Genomic DNA, 17,406 nt, shown 5'->3' on the forward strand with positions numbered 1-17,406 from the left:
GTAAATATGCCCAAATCCTCCGACTGAATTGACACTCAAAGAACAAGTGCATTACTGTCCTCATATGCTCTAGCAAAACACAACTCACGAGTGAGTATCATCCGTAACCTTCCAATGTCGTCTCTTCAACATGTCCCTAGTATTCAAACGATCACTAACCAGGAGCCATGCAAAAAATTTATGCTTCATAATACGAGGAGGACCTCCAAATCCATCTATAAATGCCAATGACCCGAATGTGCTTGATGCGGTACTTGTAATATTTCGATGCAGTATATGTACTCCCCCATACATAAACCCAAGAATCATTTCCCACTGACAAAGGATTGCGCCTCATCTGAGAACTTAGCTCCCTCCATTCCTCATAGGCTTGAGATGATAAAGGTAAGTGAAAAAGCTGCGCAATATCATCAACTTCATATACCTCCTTGGCCGTAAGTTTATCATTCAAAGCATAAGAAAAAATCCTTGGATATCTCTCACTAAGAGGAGTTGTTGAATTCTCAAATTTCCAATTATCTAACCAGAATAAAAAAGAATCTCCTTTGCCAGGCAAGACAGTGGTCACCTGCCTATACTTTTCCAAGTATTTACACACATCTTTCCACCAAAAGGAGCCACAAAGATGTTCAGCATGAGGTACAGATTCCTGGTAGTAAGTTCTCCATACAAGACTGACCCAAGGGGTATCTGCTTTATTATAAAATTTATCCAGAAATTTCAACAACAAGGCCTCATTATGTTTTTGAAAATTAACAATACCAACCCCACCTTTATTCTTAGGCTTGCATATCATCTCCCAAGCCGCCAAAGACTGCTTTGGTGTATCAATATTATCCCTCCATAAGCACTGCCTTAGAATCCTATTCGACTGATTTAAAATGCCGGGTGGAATTTGAATAGAACACAAAAAGAATGTGGACATGGAAGACAGAGCGAGAATCCACCAGTCGCAGTCTAGCTCCTTGAGACAAGAAACTAGAAATGCTTGTAAGCTTTCTCTCCAATCTAGTAACAATTGGAGTCAAATGTCTGAATCTTTGGTCTAGTTGTTCCCGAGAGGTAACCCCAAGTAAGTGAATGGGAGAGTTGCAACTTGACAACCAAAGGCGATGGCCAGCAGCTCAATCTCCTCACTTGCCACATTAATTGGAACCATACTCGGATTTATGATAGTTAACCTTCGGACCGAGTAGAAACGTAAAACTTATGCAAAATATCCTTTAAAGCCAGAACTTGATTCATATCAGCAGGAATAATGAGTAAAGTGTCATCTGCATACTGCACCACTGGATAATCAGGGTCACCCACCTCAATAGGCAATGACAGTAAACCAGCTCTAAGAGCATCATTGATCACCAATTGCAACAATTCAGACCCAAGCACATACAAAATTGGAGACGAGAGGGTCACCCTCGCCTAACACCCCTCTTACATGAAAATTGCTTTCCTGGAACACCATTCAACAAAATCTTAGAAGTTCCAGAAGAGAGAATATCCTTTACCCACTTTATAGTCTTACAATCAAAACCCATATGTGACATCACTTGAATAATTGCCTCATGTTCAATAGTATCAAAAGCTTTAGCAAAGTCAAGCTTCATGATCACCATAGGTTTTTTGGAAGCATGACACTGATATAAATATTCAAAAGTCCATGCAACACAATCCTGAATTGTTCTCGCTCTTGATAAAGCCATATTGATTCTTATGCACACAGTGACGTAATCCTCTCGTTGAAATCTATTAGCCACCAGTTTTGTCAAAAATTTGAGACAAGCATTTGTGAGAGAGATAGGCCTAAAGTCATTTACACTCTCGTGGCTATGCACCTTAGGAACAAGAGTAATGAAAGACTCATTTATATTCCGTAGTCGTAAACTTCCCTCATGAAAATCATGCACCAGACTTGCATAAATCTTGTTTTATTATAGGCCAACATTTCTTCGAAAACAAACCGAGTGAAACCATCCGGCCCAGGGGACTTATCTCGGTGGCATTTGCTTAAGAACCAAATCAATCTCCTCTTGCAAAAAAGGTCGAGAAATCTCTTCAAGCCCCTCTACTTTCTTTATAAGCCTGTGCAGGTCAAACTGCATATCTATACCCTCAGAACATCCCATTCTATCCCTGTAACTTGCCCATAAGACAGCTGCCATTTCAGCATCATAGAGAGAAAGGATATGTTGCAGCTGGTTAACACTTTTCTCCGTAACAGTCATTAGTATCAAAGAGTCATCTGCGAATAGCAAGTGATTAAACCTTGGAGCATTAGGCGCAACACACACCCCTTCAAGACGTCCATCCTCCTCTGCAGAATTGAGGAGACAAGAGAAAGCTTCAGTGCAAATTAAGAACAAGTATGGAGAAATAGGATCTCCTTGTCGAAGGCCACGACAAGGAATCACCTCATCCGTTAACGAACCATTGATCTTAAACCGGTACTTGACTGAATTGCAGCATTTCATAACCAGAGCAATCCATTTCTCATCAAATCCCAACTTCCTCATCATTTGCTCCAAAAATCCCATTCCACCCGATCGTATGCCTTGCTCATATCAAGTTTCAATGCCGCCAAACCAATCGCCCCTGATCTCTTGTTTTTCATATGATGAGTGACTTCATATGCTAGCAGTATATTGTCTGTAATCAACCTTCCGGGAACAAAGGCGCTTTGATTAGGGGCAATGATTTCATTTAAGATCCCTTTCAGTCGAAGGGCTAACACCTTGGAAATCAGCTTATAGACGACATTGCAAAGACTAATGGGCCGAACCTCCTTCATAGATTCTGGATTTTTTACTTTGGGGATAAGTGTCACCCATGTATCATTCCAATCATCTGGAATAGGACCACCATTTAGCACTCCCAGTACCTCCTTCACCACATGTGGGCCGACCACTTCCCAATTCTTTTTGTAAAAGATAGCTGGCATACCATCTGGACCCGGGGCTTTCAGGTCACCAATCCCCTCCAACGCCTTCTAGACTTCAGCTTCAGTAAAAGCTTTTAGCAAACAATCATTCATTTCTGCTGTAACTTTCGGGGTCACATGAGCAAGTAATTCCTGGGTCCGAGTACCTGCATGGGAAGTAAAGAGTTGTTGGAAGTAATTAGTAATCACCGCCGCCATCTCCCCCTCACTCTCCACCATCTCCCCATTATCATTTTTCAGCTTTTTTATTCGGTTTTGTCTCCTCCTTTGTGTGGCATAAGCATGAAAATATTTGGAGTTCCGGTCACCCTTTTGCAGCCAGTTTACATGGGCACGCTGCTTCCAGAAGGTATCCCGCTGAGATTCAAGCCGGTCCAATCTGAACCGTAGCAGATGCTCCTTACGGACAGCTTCAGGAGTTATCGCTCCACGCCTACAAACTTCCAGGTCCTTTTTAACGCGAGCTATACCTTTTTCTATCTGTCCAAGAGAGCTTTTATTCCAATCGGTTAGATCTGAAGCAACACCTTTGAGAGCCTCCCTAACATTGCCGCCCCTTCCATGCACCTCCCTCTCCCACGCATTCCTTACCACCTCTTTACAATTTTCCTCTTCTAACCAGTGGGCTTCAAATCGAAATGGTTGAGGCCCTCTTCGCTCACTCGTTGTATCTACTATTTCCCTCAAGCTCGATAATTATGGGTCTGTGATCAGAGTGGTAAGGGTCTCCATTGATCACCCTAAACCCTGGGAACCGGTCACACCACCCATCCGTCGCCACCGCCCGGTCTAATCTCTCCTTTATGTATCTTCCTGGCTCATGGCTATTATTTCTCCACGTGTAGGCATCGCCTTCAAAGCCAATATCATGCAAATTGCAATCCTCCAACGCCTCCCTGAAACGATCCATGCATCCTTGGGGCCGAGCCGCCCCGCCCACCTTCTCCCATTCAAACAAAATCTCGTTAAAGTCCCCCGCACTACGACCAAGGGTGGTCACTATGATGCTTGATTGTCCTCATCAACTTCCACGTCGCCTCCTTTTCACTAGCTTTTGATTCGCCATATATTCCAGTAAACCTCCATTTGAAACCATCCTCCTCGGTTATCACCGCATCAATGTGGTATTTTGATTTCAGGCCCGCACTCAGGTTCACCGAGCTACGCCAGAACAGAGCGAGCCCGCCGCTCTGGCCATCACTATCCTTTGTCACCATGTTTGTTAGCCCCATCTTCCACCTCAACCACTCTAGCCTTTTCCCACACAACTTTGTTTCAGAGAGAAAAATCACATCAGGGTCCACCTTCTTCTGGAACTCCAGAAGTCCACGAATGGCCGGGCCGTTCCCCATCCCCCGGCCATTCCAAGCAGCTATCCTCATTGATCCTTGCAGGGCTGTTCCGACACTTAATGTTAGTGTTGCTGTTGAGTGGTGACACAGAACATGGCTCGTGTTGGTCTTGGATTGGTCTGTTGTCTGATTTGGTCACTAGAGATCTGAGTGGAGGTTTCGGCGTTGACATGAACATTGTCTTGTTTTTGGCACTTGTGTTGAAAGGTGCACCTCTAGTCCTAGGAGCATCTCCACTCGCGTCCCTCAAAAAACGTCCGGCATAACGATTTGGGGCACGTTTGGAGACAGCGCCGGATGAAAAGAGACTAAAAATCTGTACAAAAAAAGAAGCCCTTCCTAGCCGTGTCTCTCAAATAGCGTTGTTCGGATGCATACATTTTAATGGAGGGGACCACCCCATGTGGAAAAAGTAGGTGAGAGAATGATATGTGGGGACTAGAGACTGCATGCATGCATGTGGACGCTGTTTTTGTGTCCGTCGTTTCCGGTAGAGAATCTGTGTATAGATTCTGTTTAGCTTTGGGGGACGCGACTGAACACCTTTTTTCTCCATTTCTTGTATGTGGTCCCCCAAACGTCATTAGAGGGATGCGGCTGGAGATGCTCTAATCATGGTTACCAGTAGGCAGCCCGGCCCGAACGGCCCGGCCCGAAAATCCCGGGCTGGGCCGGGTCGGGCTTGCACATCGGGCCGGGTTCGGGCCTGATTTTCGAGCCCGAACGTCGGGCCGGATCGGGCTCGGGCTTGCATAAAACACAGCTTAAGCCTAGTTCGGGTCGGGCTTGTCAGGCTGGGCCGGGCTTTTGGCAGTTCGGGCCGGGTTCGGGCCTAATTTGTAAGCCCAAAGGTTGGGCCGGGCCGGGCTCGGGCCTGGGAATTTCAGTTCGGGCTTTTTCGGGCCCGGCCCGGCCCGAGAAATGCCTAGGTGTAGTTACCAGGTAAGTATATGATACTTTGTACTCCCTCCGGTCTCTTTTAGTTGACTTAGATTTAGTATAACTTTATACTAAATTTGATTCAATTAAAAAAGGAACGGTGAAGCATGTTTGGTGATGTCCTCAAAGTTGTCTACATGTCACAGCGCGCTGGTAACTTGTGTGTGAAAGTGTAGAAAGCTTCAAATTATTCATGCAATATGTGGATACCATGTCACAAATTTTGAAACGGGTGGCCCCGTCTCCATGGAAACTCAAAACGATGAATCTGATAGGCAGCTCTTCAATGCAGCAACCAGGGTTACCATTAGGGATGGCATGAAAGCATCCTTCTAGTCTTCATCCTAGCTTAACGGTTGCACGCCTCATTCGATTACTTCCAAAAATTTCGGGACTTCTAAGCGCAAGAAACATTCGGTTCATGATACGGCCTCAAATGGGTCTGGGACAACAACAACGACGACTTCATTGTGGAGCATATCGAGCAGTTCGCTCATCTTTATGGCCTCATCAGACATTCACCTTTCATAAGGTGTGGAGGACTATCATTTGGACCCTCACGATAAGCAGTCGCTACTCAGGTTCTTCCACATATAAGGCTCAATTTCTGGGTTCCACCTCTTGCTCATTCGAGAAGGTAGTCTAGAAGAAGGCCCCTCCCAAATATCACTTCTTCAAATGTGTTGAATTTTGTTATGTCCCTTTGTGCAAAGACAAATACTGATTTTCATTAGAAATGATTGAGCTATACATGAGAAACGGGTATTAAGAACAAGTAAGTGTGAGGGAGTGAGACGTGATCTAGGGCTATCCACTATAGCCAGGTGGCGCGCACGGGCTAGGCATTGGCAGGGCGGAGCTGGAGTAAAATTTCCCCTGATGCATCATCAAGCTTGCACCCTTTTCTAACTTAATGTACCTTGAGCTCACAGATACCTAGTAAAAAGAATCTTAGACGCTGATGCATGAGGGAGAGCATAAAAAGCTCCGCCCTTAGGCATTGACAACTCCCGCCAAGTCACTTAACGACCTCTGGTTGGGCAGGCGAGGTTGAGAAAGAAATAAAAAAAGTAACATTTGCCAACCATTGGCAATCATGATTGAAAACTTTTTGTGTCAAGTGTGTCATGTGTTCAGTCCAGGAACAACCCAATCCTCGAAGGTCCCACTGTGCATGCTAACTATATTTAACCATGGTCATTGCCATGTCTGATGAGGAGTATCCTTAGTATGGGCGTGTATTGTAAGGACAAGAGCATCACAAGTTCGGTCACACATCATTAAAATCTAGAGTTACATTCACCCATAGCCTCACAATGCTAAATACCATGACAGGGTCCCGCGAGAGGCGTTGGAGCATCCATCACCTAGGAGGGTCATTGTTCGGCCCGGGGAATAAGAAAATGAGGGCTTTGACAACTCATGTGTAGGAATTCATCATCCAAACTAGGATATTATATACTCACTGACTAGAAATTACTCGTGTAGATTGTCAAATTGCATGGACGATAAGACATATCCAAGTGCAATAAAGTTGTTGGATTTGACTTAAAACTCTATTAAATTCACTATATTTAAGCCCTAGAAACTATACCTTTTTTATAAAGGAAACATACCATAGTTTCTCGTTATTGTTCTAAAAAACAAAAAATACCAAAAATACAAGGAAGGTGTCCTCCTCTAGGCATTCATCTTACTCGTGCGGTCCCTCTCATATCTCAACCCTATTGCACTACTCTTCTATATTTCATATTCCATTGTGCGCCCTTCCGCGCACCAGAGAAAGACCACATATTTGTGTAGCCCAAGTAGCACTATACTCCATTAGGAAACACTTTATGTCCCTCCACTTACGAAGTTGCTTAATGTTGTTTTTTACAAGGTAGAAGCTTCATTTCATCAACGGTGGAGTACAACTTACATCAAGGACAGGAGAAAATGAAAAACTACAACCAAGTCCACCTTTCTTGCACAAAGGACCGTAAAATAAAACTGCAAAACACAATCGAGTCTTGCTCCTTCTCCACCTAGCTGAAGCATGACCAAGCAGCCAACCGAGACATCATCGGGGACGAAGCCACTTGGGAGGAGACGACAGGAGTCGGCCAGAGGACACCGAAGCCCGCGATTGAGGTGGGAGTGGCCGCCCTTCTTCCATATGAGACGACAACAAACTCATGTCTATCGTGGATGAACTCCCGGGAGTAGCTTCCGAACTCCCTTGCCATAGATCTGCCCCACAACCGAGCATAGCCTACATAACACCCTTCTCACCATCACCACGCCAAAACCAGGTGCATCAGATCTGCAAAAAGAAAGGCTTTTATTTGTAGAGGTTGTCGCGTCCTCCTTTCCCATCACCTCCACCCCTGACCACCAGAGCTTTGTGACAAGAACGGATGTGACATCTAGCCACTTCACACCATCAAGCTACAGTCTGATATGTCACCAAAACCACAACCTACTACTTCTAGAGGAACTACTATTAACATCCCTACACATGACGCCTCTCTTAGCCCATCTCCGACCCGGCAGAGAGGACATAGGATCGGCCCGGCTCTCTCCGGTGGACTCTCAAGGGAAGGTGGGGAGAGGCTTCAAGATGAAGGAGTCAATGCCCAATGTTGTTTCATAGCTTGGTCTACAAAGGGAGTGCCATCAGATAGAGTGACGAGGGTCTAATGGTGTTGAGAGTTCACACAAGCTCACAAGGACAAAGAAGCCCACTCCGACTTGACAATAAAGGGTGCGGGTAAGACACGTAGCGCCATGATGCCGCAACAACATAGAAGGTGAGGAAGAGCGTGTCGGCATATCCGTGAACTTCCTAACTCCATAGGTTTTAGTATTTAGATTGAAGAATTAATTGATTTTATCAACAGATAGATAACAAACACGGACCAATTCAAATCGTATGTGTTAGAACATATAACAAAGAACTTGTACTTTACTCATATTATGCCGGACTACTTTCACCCTTATATATGTGGTAGTTCAAATATAAACATCCAAAGTTGAAATCTGCCTCAATAATAACAACATGTGAGGTGAAATTACTGGTTCTAGCTCAAATCTTTCAAAAGATCTACATTTTAAACCCTGAGTAGCATAGGAGTATCTCAATAGGGATGGGTCGGAGATACGGTTCTGGGAGGATAGATGGTTGGATGCAACCACACTCCGGGAACAATATCTAGCCTTGCACATGATAGTACGTCATAAGGATGTTACCCTTCAGGGAGTGATGGAAACCTCCCCACCATCTATGACATTCAGACGTGATGTAGTTGGTCCCCGTTTAACCTCTTGGAACAAATTACTACAAAAATTAGCTTCAATCCAACTGGTTCAAGGGAAGGATATATTTCGCTAGGAACTCACCAAGAATGGCATATTCTCGGTAAAATCCATGTACGAAGCGTTAATATAACCTATACCACCGGTGAAAGGATTGTATACCGCACCTAGAGGGGGGGTGAATAGGTGCTAACCAATTTTTAGTTCTTTTTAAATTTAGGCTTGACACAAAAGGTAAATTCTCTAGATATGCAACTAAGTGAATTTACCTATATGACAAGGATATCAACTAAGCAAGATATATCTACGCAATATAGGAGATAGAATGGGATAGAGGTAACCGAGAGTGGAGCACGCGATGACACAGAGGTGATTCCCGTAGTTCCCTTCCTTTGCAAGAAGGTACGTCTACGTTTGGAGGAGTGTGGTTGCTACGCAAGTCAAACCAACAGCCACGAAGGCTTCACTCAGATCTCCTGTGAGCAACGCCACGAAGGCCTAGCCCACTTCCACTAAGGGATTTCCTCGAGGCGGAAACCGGGCCTTTACAAAGTTCTTGGGGCACACATCCACAACCAAATTGGAGGCTCCCAAATCTGTAACAATACAACAATCAACAACAACACATCAACAACAAATCAACTAGGGAACCAAATAGGAACACTAGCATGAGATCCCTCAAACAAATGAGGGGGAAATGAAAAACGCTTCGGTGAGGATGTAGATCGGTGGCTTCTCCTTCGAATCTCCAAAGATCAAGAGATTTGGTTGGGGGAGGAAGGAGATCTTGCAAATCTTGTGTTTCTTGAGGTGGCTCTAATGGAGGTGAAGCTTGGCAGATTTCTTGTGCAATGATTGAGCAAAGGGGTAAGGAAGAAGAAGAGGGGTATAAATACCCCTCCCCAAAATCCAGCCATTGTTGCATTTCGGGGGGCCGGATAATCCGCCCTAAGTAAGGGCCGGATAATCCGCCCCCCCGGATAATCCGCCCTCCAGGAACAAAACCATGACAATGTCCGGGCAAATATCCGGGCCCTGTCCAGAGAGGCAATTCTTCAAGTCCTTAGTCATTTTCGAGGGGGCCGGATATTCTTGAAATATCCGGCCCGGATAATCCGGCCCTGGTACAAAACCGGGACAATATCCGGGCAAATGTCCGGCCCCTATACTGAGCTGCATTTCCCCAAGTCCTTAGCCGAATTCCGGGGGCCGGATATTTTGGAAATATCCGGCCCGGATTATCCGGCCCGATGAATATTTTTGCAACAACATTTTGACAAAACTGAGCACATCCAACACGCATACAAATGTATCTATGTAATTCCTGTACCACTTAAACAACCATTAGTGTATCACATACATTGACATCAAACACACAAAACATAATATGAGAGATGTTCTTTCAATCTCCCCCTTTTTGGTGTTTGATGACAATATACAGATTTGCAAGAGAATAACTATAGAGGCAAGCATGATGGTAAAAACATAGAGGCACTCCCCCTACATGTGTGCATATAAGTAATTTGCATTTGAATACAAATACACAGCACATAGGATTGAGGTGCCTCAACACTAGAGGTATCCATCATGAGCTCTAACAAGAGACATATACAAATATGAAGTTGAGATAGGATGCTAGAAGTCATACCCATGTGTAGATATATGATACGGAGATATAGCATCACACATGATATAATAGTCTTGATCTCAACATATAGAAATCCGAAAGCCATAACAATGTTTCACACCACATAGCACATAGTTTTAGACGGAACACAACCAAAGCAAATAGTTCAAATAAGATGGAACACAAGCAATAAAGGAATGATAAACGCATATGCTTGTGCCCAAACCATGCAAATCCCCGAGAGAGTTCCTAATAGAACGCTTCCCCCCCTTTGGCATCGAGACGCCAAAAAGGGGACAAGCGCGATGCTACTCGCCCCATGGGGATCACTCGGAGGCATCATCATAATCGGAATCTTGCGCCTCTTCTTCTTCTTCTTCTTCTTCTTCTTCTTCTTCATCGTGTCGAGTGCATCCGGAGAGCGGCGAGTGAGGCTGGACCTTTGAATGCAACTATCAAGATCACTCCACCGAACCTGTGCGTAATGCCACCCACCGTAACCCGGGTGAACCGGAGGCCGAGGAGGGGGTCCTTGCTCACCACTGAGCTTGTGCAGAATAACCGCCTAAGTATACTTAATCTCAGAACGCTCCCGGCTGGCCGCATAGTTCTCCTTATGGATCTCAATGTTCATGCAAAGGATGTAACGCTGAAACCAACTGAGCTTGTTCACTTGTTTCTTCGTAGCAGGGAGGTCAGAATGGCGAGCAAGAGCAAAACCACTAGAACGAGCATCACCCATGAAGGAGTCAGGTGGAGGTACAACAGAAGAGACAAGCTTAAGCTTGTAGGCCTTCTTGACATAGTGCTTCAAATAAGAGTACCCGCTCAAGTCTTCACCACGCACGCCCGCAGTGTTGTTGATGAGGAGCTGGATGTAAGGCGCATAAGGTATGGTGGTCCGGGAGATCATGGCATCATGAATCTCATGGAAGATGTAGTCCATGATATCAATAGTGAAGTTTTGTTCCTCATTCTCATCACGAGCACACCGAAAGCTGAGGTACATGAGGTCCACAAGAGTTCCCCGGAGAGCATCATTGTTACCACCACTAGGAGCGATGGTGCCTCGAAAGAACCTAAGCAACTGACCATAGATGGTAAGCAGCCCCTTGGACTCTCCCACTTTTCCAGCAGATGTATAGAGATCATGCAGCTGATTCTTATCTGTCCTCTGAGGTCCATGGAGACGACTACCACCTTCTGCAGGAATTCCAAGAATAGCAGCAAAACGGTGCAAGGGGGCACTACAGTGAGTGGAGCCAGACATCCATTCCATAGTACGGTCCTCATCAGTCTTGATGGCCAACGTAGCAAAGAACTGCTTCAACAATTCCGGACTATAGTCACATTGAATCTTCATCAAGTCCTTCAACCCCAACCTTCCAGCCACCCAAATGGCATCCTCAAAGTGATTGTTGACTCGCCGAATGTCCACATCGATAACTTGCATGGGACGAACTTTCCTCATGGGCTCATAGATATCTTTATAGATGAACTCCTGCTCCATGCACCAAGTATTTCTCGCCCTCTGTCTCTTCATCCCTTGGGAGGTCTTCATACCAGTTCTTCATACGGATTGCTTGATAAGAGATAATGTCCATAGACTTGTAATTTTCCCTTGAGGCCTTGTTCTTGTGCCTAGATGAGGTTGACTTGCGAGGAGCGTTGGACACGAACTCATCACTTGAACGATCAGCTCTTGCGCGTCTCCGAGAGGTACCCCGAGAAGAACGACCGTGAATAGCAAAGATGGATAGCAAAGAGAAGATAATGCTCATGAGTCATGTATGATACGAGTAATGCACTCTAGAAACATACTATAAGCTGGTACAAGTCTAAAACAAGATAGATTGAATCAAAACTGCGAGTGGCGATGAAGCTCCGGGCCGGATAATCCGGTGCCCCAAGGGGCGGATAATCCGGCCGGACCGGATAATCCGGTCCTCGCGGGGGCCGGATAATCCGGCCCTGCGATTCTAGCAGATTTTGCAATCAACAACTTGTCTTGGAACAGATCGGCCTAATAGCATGCAAGAGGAGTACACTACAAGCGATTTGGAACAACTAGACACCAGATCCACCAAGAAAATAGCACATATAAAACACAACACCTAGGGTTAGGGATTGTGAATCATACCCGCATCCATTGCGAGAGCCGCTTGGAGGAGAAGGTAGCTAGGAGGGAGGAGCACCCGATCCACCCAAAAACTCCGGGAGGGAGTGGACGGGGCAACTCCGGCGAGGAGGGGAGTCTCCGGCGACCTTGAGAGGAGAGAGAGGAGAGAGAGGCGCGTGGGGGGGGGAATAAACCGTTTCCCCCCCGTGGCCTCGTCCTCAGCCCTTTCAAGATCCGCCCAGGCCGGATAATCCGGCCCTAGTTTAGGGCGGATAATCCGGCCGGGCCGGATTTTCCGGGTCGCCAGGGGGGCGGATTATCCGGTGTTCTGGAGATTTTCAGAACACCGTCAATCCCGCCTATCTTTAGTTGGTTATTTGCGTACCCATATGTGGTGCAATAAACTATCACCTCACATATAAGATGCAAATTTACCAATAAGATGGGGCAACCTAGATCATCCGTCCGAAAAACCTCCAACTCCAAGTTTTTACCAAACATGACAAATGAGCAAGATGGAAATGGCTTATAGATGAGTGTAGGCTTGGGTTTAGAAGACTCAAACTGTTAATGGTACATGATCACTCAAGTTTGCAAGATATGAGCAAATAAGGCCAAACTAGAGTGATTTCCCATAAGAACAAGGAGTTGTCAAATAAAATGCAATAAGATCCAAATAACTCCAACTCTTCACAAAGAAGGGTGTGGTGGCCTAGGCCACCATATATGAGTGTTGTGGCATGGCACCGCGAAGATATATCTTGGGTCCAAGCCACTACTCATCATTGACGCTCACATATCAACATATGATATAAAGAGAATGATTTCTTAATGTTGGCATTATGGGGGGAGGGATAGCTCAATAATTTAAACCGCACTCCCCCTATTTCCATGCCCACATATAAACCAAATAAAGTTTTGAGACAAAGGTGTGTTTGCAAGATGGTCAAGCTATACTCCTTGAATTAATGATATTTAGCTCATTCCTCAAATAAGTGAACCTTGCTTCATCAAGAGGCTTCGTGAATATATCGGCAAGTTGATCTTTGGTTGGAACATAGATAAGCTCAATATCACCACGGGCAACATGATCCCTAATGAAATGATTCCGGATCTCAATATGCTTCGTTCTTGAATGTTGCACCGGATTATAGGCAATCTTGATGGCACTTTCATTGTCACACAATAGAGGCACTTTGTCACAAATGACACCATATTCCTTTAAAGTTTGCCTCATCCATAACAATTGAGTGCATCCACTTGCGGCGGCAACATATTCGGCTTCGGCGGTGGAGAGAGATATACAATTTTGCTTCTTAGAAGACCAACACACCAAGGACCTACCAAGGAATTGGCAAGCCCCGGAAGTTGATTTCCTATCATCCTTGTCACCCGCCCAATCCGCATCGGTATAACCATTGAGAATAAAACTTGAGCCTTTGGGGTACCAAATACCATATCTTGGGGTATCAACCAAATATCGAAAGATTCTTTTGAGAGCCATCATGTGGCTCTCCTTAGGAGAAGCTTGATACCTTGCACACACACCAACACTCAACACTATGTCCGGTCTAGATGCACAAAGGTAAAGCAAGGATCCAATCATGGAGCGATATACCTTTTGATCCACCTCTTTACCATTGGGATCTAGTGCAAGATGACATTTGGTAACCACAGGAGTGGCCACACCTTTCATCTCGGTCATCTTGAACCTCTTGAGCATGTCTTGGAGATAGTTTGCTTGGTTGATGAAGGTTTCTTCCCTCAATTGCTTGATCTCGAAACCAAGGAAGAACTTCATCTCTCCCATCATAGACATCTCAAACCTATCGGTCATAAGCTTTGAGAATTCATCATTGAAAGCTTTGTTAGTAGAGCCAAATATAATATCATCAACATATAATTGGCAAACGAAAAGCTCCCCATTGACCCTCTTAGTAAAAAGAGTGGGGTCGATTAGCCCAACATCAAACCCACGGTCTACCAACAATTCCTTAAGGTGCTCGTACCAAGCTCTAGGAGCTTGTTTGAGACCATAAAGTGCTTTATCAAGCTTGTAGACATGGTTAGGAAAGTTGAGATCCTCGAACCCCGGGGTTGCTTAACATAAACCTCTTCATGCAAAGGACCATTAAGAAAAGCACTTTTCACATCCATTTGTTGTAACTTAAAGTTATGATGCGAGGCATAAGCAAGAAGGATACGGATGGACTCAAGGCGAGCCACGGGAGCATAGGTTTCTCCAAAGTCAATTCCCTCAACTTGAGAGAACCCTTGAGCCACCAATCTTGCCTTGTTCCTTACAACATTTCTAAACTCATCTTGCTTGTTCTTGAAAATCCATTTAGTGCCTATAACATTGCGGCACTCCTTTGGCTTCTTTACTAAAGTCCACACTTTGTTGCGCTTGAAGTTGTTGAGTTCTTCATGCATAGCTTCCAACCAATCCGAATCTTCAAGGGCTTCAAATACTTTCTTGGGTTCCACTAAGGAGATATAAGCATGATGATTGCTAAAGTTAGCCAATTGTCTTCTTGTGGAAACCTTTGCCCTTACGTCACCAAGAACCTTGTCATGTGTGTGTTCAAGACGCTCAAGTTGCCTTTCTCTTCTTGCTAGACGACGGGCCTGGATCTCCTCCTTGGTTCTTCTTGGCCTTGGAGGTGTCACTTGATCAACTTGATCATTTGGGTCCCCGTCTTGACCTTCAACTTGAGCTTCCTCAATTACTTGGGGTTGCTCATCCTCATGTGCTTGATCTTGGACAATATTTGGTGAAGCGCAAATATCAAATGGATACTCATCGGAGCCATCATGAATTCTTGGTTGATCTTGTCCTTGATCTTGTTCATGAGGGAGAGGGTTTTCTTCTTGTTCTTGGGTTGGTGCATCATTAGCTTCAAGAGATGGGGTTTGTTGATGTTGAGAGGATGAGGGCTCCACCGTGGTAGAGCATAGTTCTTCCCGAGACGCCACACTGTGTCCCTCAACGGGGCGGAAAAATCCCACACCCATTATTACTATGGCATCTTGAGGTATTTCATCACCTGCACATACATCAACTTGCCCCACTTGGGAGCCATCATTTTCTTCGAACCTCACACTACAAGATTCGATGATAATCCCGGAGGCTATATCAAAGACTCTATAAGTGTGAGATTCGGCACCGTAACCAACAAATATACCCTCCAAAGCTTTAGGAGCAAATTTAGATAAACGAACTCCTTTGATTTTGTAGAAACACTTACACCCGAACACCTTGAAGTATGAGATATTAGGCTTGTTCCCGGTGAGTATTTCATATGGAGTCTTGTTCAAGCCCTTGCGGAGATAGAGTCGGTTAGAGGAGTGGCAAGCGGTGGAGATGGATTCCGCCCAAAATTTATAGCGGGATTTATACTCCGCCATCATAGATCTTGCCATATCCATAAGAGTCCGGTTCTTCCTCTCCGCAACACCATTTTGTTGAGGGGTGTAAGCAGCGGAATATTGATGTCGAATCCCCTCATCACTAAGAAAATCATTGAGTGTATAGTTCTTGAACTCGGAGCCGTTGTCACTTCTTATTGCCATAATGAGGAGGTTGTGTTGGCGTTGCACCTCGGTAGCAAAGTCAATGAATATTTGTTGAGTCTCATCTTTCGTCTTGAGAAAGTAGACCCAAGTGTATCTTGAGTAATCATCAACAATCACCAAGCAATGTTTCTTCGCACCAAGACTTGCATGAGTAACGGGACCAAAGAGATCCACATGAAGGAGCTCCAAGATCCTCTTGGAAGAGATAATAGTCTTGCTTGGATGCGGAGAGTCATGCATTTTTCCTTCAACACAAGCCCTACAAACACGATCTTTGGCAAAAGACACATTTTCCATTAGCTCCACAATATGGTTCCCCTTGTGAAGACTTTGCAAAGTTCTCATGTTGACATGGGCTAGGCGGCGATGCCACAACCAACCCACGTCCGCCTTTCCGAATAGGCACATCGCACTTGTCGTGGTGATCCCCGAAAAGTCCACCACATACAAGTTGTGTTCGCGATACCCAACGAAAGCGACTTTTAGAGTCTTGCTCCACAAGAGGACCACAATATCATTATCAATAAAGATGGCGAAACCCATCTTGCCAAGGGCGGAAACGGAAAGCAAATTGTAACCAAGGGTTTTGACAAGCATGACATCCACAAGAGTAATGTTGTGTGCAACCACAACCTTGCCAAAACCCAATACCTCGGATGTAGAATTATCGCCAAAGGAGACGGTGATATCATTTATGTTAGGCCTCAACTCCTTGACGAGGTTCTTGCCGCCGGTCATATGACTTGTACATCCACTATCAAGTACCCATTTTGAACCTCCGACGGCATAGTCCTACATGAGATCAATTCTTGGATTTAGGTACCCATTTTGCAATGGGTCCTCTTTTGTTAGCAACAAGGGTCTTTGGGACCCAAATAGACCAAGCAACATACCCATCATATGGGCCAACATATTTAGCATAAACATCACCATAGTAATCTTTAAATAAAACATAGTGAGGGTTAGCATTTCCTGCATCATCATCATTAATGGTTTTGCCCTTAGGGGCTTCACCATTAGTGATATCTTTCTTCTTCTCTTGTGCGGGCTTGGCCTTTTGCTTGTTTGCCTTCTTTGCCTTGGCATTATAACCAAGGCCCTCCTTCCCATTGTTTGATCTTTGCTTACTCAAAAGATCATCCAAAGAAAGTTTACTTTGGGGAGAGGAGGCCTTAGCAAGTTCATCCTTAAACCTAGCATTTTCCTCAACAATATTTGCATGATCACATAGAGGAGTAGAGGAACTAGGCACATCATATGTAGCAAGCCTAATTTGAAGTTGCTCATAGGACTTGGATAGGAGAGTGAATTCACTCTTCAAAGCTTTGTGAGCTTTGTCTAGTTCATCTAGATCCTTCACAAGTTTCTCATGATCAACCTCAAATTGGGCCTTTTCCCTTTTAAGCACTTTAGTCTTAGCCCTAGCAAGATCTCTAGCTTTTGTGAGCTTGTTAATTTTATCTTGAGGCTCTTCAAGAGTTTCTAGCCTCTCCTCAAGAGAAGCTATAGTTTCTTGACTTTCCTCAAGAGCATTTTTAAGAGCATGGATTTCAAGAGAGTC

This window comes from Lolium rigidum, chromosome 1, assembly GCF_022539505.1.
Source record: "Lolium rigidum isolate FL_2022 chromosome 1, APGP_CSIRO_Lrig_0.1, whole genome shotgun sequence".
Taxonomy (NCBI): Eukaryota; Viridiplantae; Streptophyta; class Magnoliopsida; order Poales; family Poaceae; genus Lolium; species Lolium rigidum.